Consider the following 10,767-nt stretch of genomic DNA (forward strand, 5'->3'; position numbering starts at 1 on the left):
TTCATTATTTCTATTGACGTATTCACACGTTCAAATTAGAGGAGTGCTTTAATGAGTGAGCCATCTTTTCACTCTGGGCTGGTTTCATAGACGTGGATGAAGCCTAGTCTTAGTGTTACACCATTCCAAATTCTAAATCTATTGCAGAGACTTTGTCTGAGTCTGGGAATCTGACCCATATATGTCCAAATTTTTGCAGACAACACAAATCAAGGGTATTTATATGGAGTCTGACCCATTTTGCTGAAGTAACAGCCTTCTGGGAAGGCTTTACTAGATGTGCTGCTCTGGGAAGGCTTTTTGAGATGTTTGAACATTGTTGGAAAGATCTGATTATGTTCACGAACAGCATTATCAGGTCAGGTTCTGGATACTCTAAACAAAAGTGACCCTTTGTGGTGCTGTGCTATATAGAACATTTGCAAAAGGTTCTTTTTATGAATAACCCCAAACAAGAGATTTCCCATGATAGGACAGAATCATTAACTCAGGAAAGGTACAAGTATTTGAATGGTTCTTTGAGTTGTCATGGTTCTACGGCCTTTACCGAACGACCCTTGAAGTCCCCCTGTTGTAATGAATTATTAAATACATATTAGTTTCAAAGTAGTTACAGAACAACTGATGCTAGCTAATAAGGACTAATAAGCTTATAGTTCTAGGAGTTTAAGATTCACATATGAAAGGCTTCAGGTATAGGGAACCTATGGATCAATGGTTGTACAATAATAACTACACTTATATATCAGAGTCCAAATGGTTGCTGAATAATAATACATACTGGTATAAAAGTGTATACAATGTTGTCTACTGATGTATTTACCCTAATCATGGATACCATCATCTGCTCAAAACAGTAAACCACCAATAATCCAATAATCAAAGTTAACCATACAATTGGTCAGCAATCTTTTTTTTAAAAGGCAACAAAAAATCTAACAAAAATATGTCCACCAAATCCATATATCTACCAATAAATATATATCACCATTTATACACCATATATAACACCATTTATGCTATGTTTTTTGTGAAAATATTATTATTATTATTATTATTATTATTATTATATCAACAACAACAACCATAATAATAATTATTATTACTATTATTACATATTAATATTAATATAATTATTATTATACTAATAGATCCTAATTATTTGTATCTAAAACATTTATGTAATCTGTAATGGATTTAATCAATTAGAACATTAGTTACTGTGCCTTGCAGTTAGCCTTAGGCTGAAACACTCCTTTTAACTTCAGTGAGTGGGTGGGGCTAATCTGCTGTAGGTTGAATAGGTGGATCTGTGCAAATACCTGATTTTTGTGACATCGCAAAAACAAAACAAAATAATACCCGGTAACTTTTGCAGTCTAATTTTAATGTATGAGCTGTAGGAGGAGAACATTTGTAATTTTTAATAATGTTCTATGACATAATATACTTATGACATAAAACACTTATATAGTGTTATTTAATAGGCCCACAGACAACTCAGTCCTGGAAAAACCTGTAATATAAACGTTCCCTTGCTTGAAGGGGTATATGAATATAAATATAAAATTAGAATTAAAAAGGTGTATTGCCTTGAATCGTAACCCCTGTACCACGATACGTATTGTACCAGCAGGTTTTTGCCAATACACAGTCCTACAGTTCTACACAGGCCTGGCATTCTGAGATGTACGGAGGCTGAATTCTGTTGAACGTATCCCTGCAGTCCAGATCAGATTATGAACATTGTTGGAACAAGTTCCGGAAGTCACCAAGTGTGTGTGCGAGTATGTGTGCTACAATGCATTGGGAGTGTGAATCCTGCAGAATTTGGCTGCCGTCGAGGGACTGTGGCCAAGTTGCTCGGGATGCAGTGAGGACAGACTTACGCTGACTTACAGTTTGTTTGTCTTGCCAGACGACCAAGTGTATACGCCATCTGCTGCATTTTAAACTTTCCCTTTTTTTATAAGTAAAGGACACGCACCCATAACACACTGATATGGATGTGTGTGGAAGTTGTCGTCTGAAGCACTGCTTTTCATTTGGGTGGAGTTGAATGCTGAGTTAAGTAGCTGTTGCATGTTCTGCTGATTCAGCAAAACAGCCATGAGCTCTGATTTCAGTGGCCAGTGTTTGCTGAACTATTACGAGCACTGGTGGTGTGTGGGTTATGCTTTGACAGTTGAGCAAACCTAATACCATCTGCTGTTCTAAACAGACCCTTTTTGTGTGTGTGTGTGTGTGTGTGTGGGGTGGGATGGTGGGGGGGTAACAGTGATGTATGTACAGAGTAGACCAGCAGCGGTAGTTGGAAGAGGATTGAGTTCCTTTCTGTGGTGAAGGCAAAAAGCTCACCACAGAGTCAAAAACAGAGGATGTGGAAAGCTCAGCTAGTGCTGAGACATCTCCAGCCTGTGCTAGCGCTGGATAAGCAGTAACTGAAAACAGCCATAATTCTTCTTCCCTTACACACACCTCCTGCAATCAATAGAAATTAGGCTATTATTGTTACTGCGCTTTTAAGAATGATTGACTTTGTTTTGATTGGCTGCTCTTTGTTTTGCCTCATTTTAAGGTTGTGAGGTCTAAAACATTACAATTTCAACATGGTCAGGCAGCATAAAGTACTATATAGTGAGTGTGCAGTGATCCACTATAAGGACAAAAGTATTGGGACACAGCTCTTATTGAATTCAGGTGTTGCATTCAGTTTCACTTAGGCCACAAATGTATAAAATGAAGCCCCTAGCCATGCAGTCTGTCTTTCTTCCACAAATTAGTGAAAGAATGAGAGGTTCCGAAGAGCTCACTGAACTCCAGCGTGGTTCTGTAATAGGAGCCACTGCTGCAACAACAAGCCAACAGAAATAACCAAAAATTGAAATAATCAACATGAGCGAGATAACGTTATGAATATCAGGTTCTATTAATTATTCAAATGTCTGTCATTTAAGATAATTCACTTGCACCCCCCCACACACAACCCCCCCCCCAAAAAACCCCAAACACAATAAAACAAAACAAAACAAACAAACAAAAAAAAAACATAATTTCCCATGATTGTTCATCTCTGCTATAGAGGTCAGTGGTGTTTGCATTGGAGGAAGTCTGCACAGGCCTTACATAAGCACCATTGCTCTCATGAAGGCCAGTGAATTATTCAGTGTGGGGAATTTTCCGCTGTAGAACATGGAGTGACTGAAGCTTAGACACGCTGTGGATGTAATTATGCTACGCCGTGAAGGAAAGAACACACTGATGTTTATTGCACTGGCCTCAGTGAAGAGCCAAGCATGCCTTGCTGTACTACACTGAGCAAAGTGAGGCATTAATGCATTACACTAACTTGCTTTAAACGCATGTGAATAATACATTTGACATCAACAGTTATTTCCACAATTTATCATATTTATTTTTTCTTTCCTATGGTCCACATATTATATTTTTGTTGGTTTTGGTGCCAAAACCAGTCATAATACATTTTGTCCCAGACCATTTTTAGTTTCTCTTTAACCCTTCGATGTAGATAAGCTGTTTTTGTTATTGCATCTTTAAGACTGTTATATAAGAATCTGTGATGTCCAAGGGAACATGTCCCTACCAAAATCCAGCGACTATTCAATTGTCCCTAGCAATCATTCTAGTCAAAAATTAAAATGCAACGGTCCTTCAGTGTCTAGTCAATGTATTTGGTACACAGAGGTTACAGATTTCGTTCTTTACTGTGGTTTTTGATCCCCGACTTCCTGACTCAACCCAAAAGTATTGTGTGAAGGAATGTTATTTGTATTTTATTTATATGCTAAAGTAATCTTGGTCTCTAAGCAATGTATTTGTGTGAGTACAAGTAGCAGAATGTTCTGTAAAGTTACTGCAGTAACAGGAAACATCTGAACAAGAAGTCCCCCCCCCTTCCGATTGGGCCTGAAGTAGTATCTGTTCAAGATAGGAAAGTCTCAGAATCAGGAGGAAACACCAGACTCTAGTACTGCTAAACAGAGGCTTTCCTCGATGCGTCCAAGGAAGACGTCATCCAACGAATCGTAAGTTGAAATTTCGTGATAACCGGTTGAGTTTATCACAGGATGGCCTGTTCAGGGAACAGGCAGTACATGGCGATGTATTAGAAAAGGGTCAATCCACACCTGAACCAGAGTGTTGCGAAACCTTTCGCTAGACGTAGGAAAGGAATAACAAGGGGTACCCCTGGACTCGCCGGTAATAGTATTACAAGACTGATGAAGGACTTCTTTGTGTTTGTGGGACTAAATTGAGGCTACATTAAGCACCTTTGAGAGAACCCGAAAGACCGATCATCGTACACCGTTATTGGACTGAGAGTGATCTGAATGAGGTGGCCAAGACTTTACCTAACCACCGTGACGTAGGGGGAACAAGGTTCGGGGAGCGGAAGTGGAAGCATTCTGCTAGTCCAACCACCCACAAACTCTGACCGAGGCATTTGTAGATCTTAAAAGGGCATTGCAGCAAGTGCCAGCATTAGGGGTTCACACAGACGGTGAATGAAAAAGTGGGATATATGACATCAGTGCTATGTCAGAAGCATGGTGATCGTCTTAGACCAGTGGCATACTTTTCAGAGAATTTAGACCCAGTAGTCCGGGGGCTCCCTTTCTGTCTCTCTAGCAGCTGCTGAAAAAGCGGCTTCCAGAGACATCGTGGCATATGCCCCACTCACTCTAATAGTCAGAGACACCACTTCACGCCTTCTGCCCAGGGGTCTTTGTGCTGGTCAAGGACCAGCGAAGGAACAAGTGGAACCAGTCCGGGTGTAAGGGACCATTCCATGTGCTACTGACGACGCATACAGCGGTCAAGGTTGAAGGAAGAAGCACCTGGGTACATCATACTCACTACAAGAAAGCACCGGTAGACACAGACCAGGAACATCAGCCAGGCCAGCCATAACTTCCTGATAATTGCTACTGCAGGATAGAAGGGGAGTGCCCTTCTTGAGAGCAGGAATGTGAAAAAATCGAAGGCTATGGCTGTGCTCATGCTGGTGGTCCTTGGGACCCTGCTGTAAACTAGAAATACCATCCCACTACGACGGCCGGTTGATGGTCGGTTGGTCCTTGTTCCTGGGAGGAGGCACCACGCTGACCCTGCTGAAGATTAATGCGCTAGCTAATGAGATGTTGACTTTAATAAACGATACCACAGGGACCCTTCAGGCCGTTAAGGTAAAACAGATGTCTATTAGAGCCGCAGTCATACCACATAGGCAAGTCCTAGACTTGATGACCATGCAACAAGGTGGCGTGTGCGCCATGGCCATGGTGCACACATGAAGAATGCTGTCACACTCCCTCCTCCATTAATGGGAATTGGTGGAATAAGTTCTATGCATTGTTAGGAGGGTGGGCAATGAGAGCGATAGTTGTCTTCCTGCCAGTCCTCTTCACAATCATTTTGTCAGTAATTTTGGTACCCTGTTTGTTGCGTATGTGTGTCTGCTGTCTGGCCTGTACCGCCACCATTCAAGCATTGTGTGGCCTGGCCGCAGAAGGTCACCAGGCCCTCCTCAGCAATCCAGAAATTGACCATGATGGTCTGGATGAGGACATTATCCTTCCTGAATGGATGACAGAACCTAAGGTGTGGAGTTTATTTTGTTGTTGTTAAGCTTGATCATAGGATCAAAGTGGGAAGTGTGAAGGAATTTTATTTTATATTGTGATCCTATGACTCCTATGTAACCATTGCTAAAGAAACCATGGTCTCTAAGCAGCTTATCTGTGTGAGTAGAAGTAGCTGAATGTTCTGTAAAGTAAAGTGCACGAAGCCTCGTCTGTTTATTCCACAACGATTTGATGAGGCATCATTATTCCACTTCTCCACAGCTTCATGCTGGGGAGCTTTACACCACGCCAGACATTAGACATGGTGCCAATAAGTTCATGTTTATGTGCTCCTAAGAGTCCTATTCTATTGGCAAAAAGGACTAGTCAAGCTGAAATGAGCACTTTACACTCTAATACACTTTAATAGACATTTTGTGGTTGAGGTTTGTGCTTATGAATTAGACATTTTGCATTCACATAGCTTTCTAGTGCCCTATGTTCAGTGGTTAGCATACACTGTAAACCATATTACCAACTAAAAAGGAAACAAAATGACCTAGATGTACTCTTGTCTTGTTAAATGACTATCTGATATGTATAAAGTACTAGAGACCCAGACTCTGAGTACAGTACTGTGTCCTGTAATTCTTACAGAAATCAGTCTGAATATCAGTGTTTATATTATTTCAGATGCTCAGACTTAAGCACTGTCTCAGTTCCTCTGGCTGTAGTAGAAGGACAGGACTGTAGAAGACACAGTTCATGAACATGAGTCTTCAGTTCACTCTCTAAACAAACTCGCCCAAAAGAGAGAGAGCTGAGCAGAACTGACTCAACCCGCCACATACAAGAGTTTCATCTGTAAAACCAGTGAGGAGAGCAGCTCAAACCCTGAGCTTCACTCTCTGTAACCTCAACTACAGCTGAAAGATCTCAGGCCATTCGGACACATATGAGTATTTGAAGGAGGTGAAGATGGAGGTGGTTCTTCTGGTGGTTCTTCTTCCTCCATCTGGAGATAAACTAACAGAGCTCTAGCTTTAGTGTCCGGAGTGAGAGAAAGAACGACAGCATGCTCGCTCATGGCTCCATCACCTGTTCTGCTCAGTGTTGAGGCGGCTTCATCAAACCTGGTGACAGCGCCATCTAGCGCTCTGGAGGTGAAAATGTGGGTTTGAAATGATTCATACCATTTTTCTAATTGTAACAAGAAATGATGCAGCATGTAAACAATGTAACAGAGTAAAAGTATTAAACTCATCCAAAATATGCAGCGAAGTAAAAGTGGAAGTAGGAGAAAAAATAATCCTCCAGTAGATACAGATACAGTATTTTAGTATTTAAGTAGTGAAGTAGTTCTACTTCGTTACCATATATCTCTGCTTTTTTTTACCATTTCAGGAAGTATAGTGTCTCTCAGGCCTATCTGATCATACCTAGAGCACTCAGGACAAGCTGGCTATAGAACTAATACTTCCAAGGCTGAAGTTGGCTTCTGCTTTTCTTTTCCACCTTAAATGCGGTAAGGTGGAAAGCAGGCACCAAAATGTAACTGCAGCACCAATTAAGGTGGAACTGGAAACCTGAATAGCTTCATCTTAATTTCAAGGTAATGACAAACTTCAAAGCAGTTTGATAGTAAAAAAAAAATGTATTGTATGTTATGACATAATGCTGCATTTAAGAAAGTACTGTATTTATGAGATAAACCAAATGAATAGAATACATGGATGTTGTGGTTCAGGTCCCATCCATTCCATAGAAATGAAGCCAAAACTGTCCGGCAACTGTTGTCAAATTTGCAAATCCGCTCTGCCAGTGCGCTGTAAACTTAATGAAGGAGGTCTGAGACACTCTTGGTCTAGGAGGAAGGGGCGGGTCTACCAAATGAGTAGGCGAGTCTGGCTCCGCCCCTGGCTTTGTACTGCATTCCCAGCTTATCTGCTAAGTGGAATGTTTCAATAGTAAAAGTGCAACTCATTCAAGTTCCACCACAACTCAGCTACTGCAGTAACTGCAGTCCACTGCTATCCTCCAGCCAAAGCTGTCAATCAGCATGTTTTATTATCCCCCAGAAATCAGTGCTATATCGTAAGAAGGCAGCGTTATACTTAAGGAAATGAGCTGAGTTGGAAAATGGGCTGTTTTGTCAATGGAACATATGGGGATGGGCAGAGCTACACATCATGCTGAAACCAGCCAGCAGAGGCGCTAGCCCTGTGTTTGAGTCACTTTTAAAAGTGTAAGTACACCATACAGTGAGATTAGCAAGTGATCTGTGGCCTGACTTTGCGGTCTTCACTGCTACTAGATTAGATTAGATTCCCACCATCACAAAGCAAAAATCTTTTTTTTAAATATTTTTTATAAAACAAGTCTTTTACATTAAATTACTACTGTAAATAGAATTACTATTTACTCTTGCTTTCTTAGTAAAGACCTTGATGCCGATGAATCAATATACATCACAGTCCCGCCTCACCTCCTTTCACCAGGGTGCAGCAGGATCAGTATACTCTAGTTCCTTTCTTTTAGAACTACATAATACTTTCTGATCATTTTATTTTTGTTAGCTTTTCTCTGTTTTAAACCAGCACTGAAGAGCACATTCAGAACCGAGTGGAGGCTAACACTAATGCTAATACACACGCGATAGAAACCCAAATCACAGCACATTCACCCACTATAAACCAGTTATTACACACCAGTAGACCAACAACCACAGATACCAGTCCAGAGTGTGTACCACTACCCACACACACAGGAAGTGACCTGACTGGATTATAAGATATTAAACACTATAAAGTGATGCTAAAAATAAAGGGATTTAATCAGCAACTCATTTGATCTAAACTGTAGGGCTGCATTATTTATGGAAGCGGTATCAGCTGATACTTAGCATTAAGAGCACATAGCCTGATCGGGACATCGCAAAGACTCATCGCTGTTTGGTGCTCTCACCCTGTACCAACTTGCACACTTGTCTGCAAACATTGCTGTTAAAATATTGCCTTACAGACGTAACTGCTGTGTAGACATGTGTGTCATAGCATGTTACATACCTCTCAACTTTTCTATAACTATAACTCTCAACTTTTCCTATAACCTCAAATTCTGTACTGAGTTCTGTGTCTGCGTTGTACTGTCCTGTCTGTTTTCTGTGTTTACTGTCTGTTGTTTAGCATTGTTCTGGTTGGCACATTCAGTGTTTACCATCTACAACCTTTGTATCTGAATAACCATTTTACCAAGTAACACTTGATTCTATTCACAACCATTACCTTTAATTAAGTACACTTGCACCCTTTTTTTAAGTTTGTGGTTAAATTATTAATATCTATTAGAATCTCTTATATCTTCCATTACGTCTTATACGTTCCATTTTGCAGCAAAAAAAATTATTGACATAAGTCAAAGAACCCTTTCACAGTACTACATAGAACCCTTTTTGCTAAGACTGCACTTCACAGCTCGGCTTCCGCATCTCACATTAGGTGACAAATTTCACCCAAGACTGAGAAGCAACTTACTTACATACTTGTTCAGTAAAACATATTCCCACAAATTCTGCAACTATGTAGCAACAGAAATGATGGCGGGCCTTTTTGGTAGCAAGGAATGTTGCTGTCTAGACCTGCTAAGCAAAATGTTTGGGTAATGTTTGATTGGTTGTCTATACAAACAGAATTCAGCATTGGGCCTGGTTTAATATCTTTATGGCCAACCGCAATCTTTAATAATTCCAATAAAATATTTTTTTGGGGAAAAATTAAGGGTTAAATACATTTAAGAAGCCAATTAAATTCAAGCTTATTTATCCGTCCATCCATCTGTTGTCTAATCTGCTTCTTCCTGGTCCTGGCCAGTAACTGTTGCATCTGAAGGGTATCACACACATCCATTTCTACACACAGAGCAATTTAGCATGGCCATTTCCCCTACCTGGTCCATGCATTTTTGGGAAGCAGGAGGAAACCCAAATACTCACAAACACAGTAGAGGGGCACAGCTATACCCCTCTGCTAGCCTAATATTAATAAAATTACTATTATTATTCTTATCATTATTGTTAACAATCATATAATTATTATTATAATAACTAATAATAATAAATAATGAGTAACAACAACAACAACAAGAATAATAACAATAATAAAATAATATTATGTTAACAACAATGTTATACAGTTATAAAAGGCTATAACCAAAACACATAGCTAAGAGCTATCATTACCATGTCTGTTTTGTGGCTGACTTTCTTTTAAATATTTACAAATGTTCAATGAAATACTGAAATACTCAATAAAAACTGACTCTCATTGAGTGTTAGCTGCTAAATGTGTTGGAAAGACATGGGGGCATTATGGGAAATGTAGTGTCTGCAGTAAATTTGCATGGTGTGTCCTGTAGTTCTGCTCAGAAGTCTGTATACTCCGGTATACTGGCTCTAATGACACCCCTGTCACTGACAATGACTGGAGCAGGGACTAACCCCCTCAAACCCAGGCCCCTGGAGCTATGCAACATGCGCACAACCTGCAGTGCCACAAAGCCACCAGGTTTATTTATATGACACCTTTTTTCCACAGCCACTGTCTCAGAGCAACTTTACAAAAATCCACCCAACTAACCTTGAGGCTAAAAGTAACAGGGAAAACTTCATGGGGAAGAAACTAACCAAGATGAACCAAACAAAGGAAAACCATGACTCCAGACAGCAGAGTTGAGAGCCATTATGTAGGGCAGGGTGTTATTAGTCTTGGATGTGTGATCTATTGTTTTGTCTCAGCCAAACCGCTATAAAGCTGTAGCCACTCCATGAAACTCCTATTTTCTTTTGTGTTCATTTGAAAAGGATCCTATCCTTTTATTTTTTTCTCCTCGACCCACTTGTGACATTTGCGTGGAGCTATGTAGACTTCTACGAAAAACAGTCACAGTTATCTTCTCAGGCCTATACAAACTTCTATTACTAAAGAATAGCCCCTCCAGTTTGTACAGAGATCCCTGTAGTTTCTGAATAATGAACCTTAGTGTGTAATAAGCCTTGTAGTGGTAAGGGGTTAATTTTTTCCCCCCTATTTCTCCCAATTGCGTACTGCCAGTTGACCCAACCAGTTGCTCCCGACACTAAGAGGGTAAGGCCAGCCACCGCCTCATTTCGAACTGCCACTGAAGT

The sequence above is a fragment of the Salminus brasiliensis genome, chromosome 2, assembly GCF_030463535.1.
Source record: "Salminus brasiliensis chromosome 2, fSalBra1.hap2, whole genome shotgun sequence".
In the NCBI taxonomy this organism is placed as follows: Eukaryota; Metazoa; Chordata; class Actinopteri; order Characiformes; family Bryconidae; genus Salminus; species Salminus brasiliensis.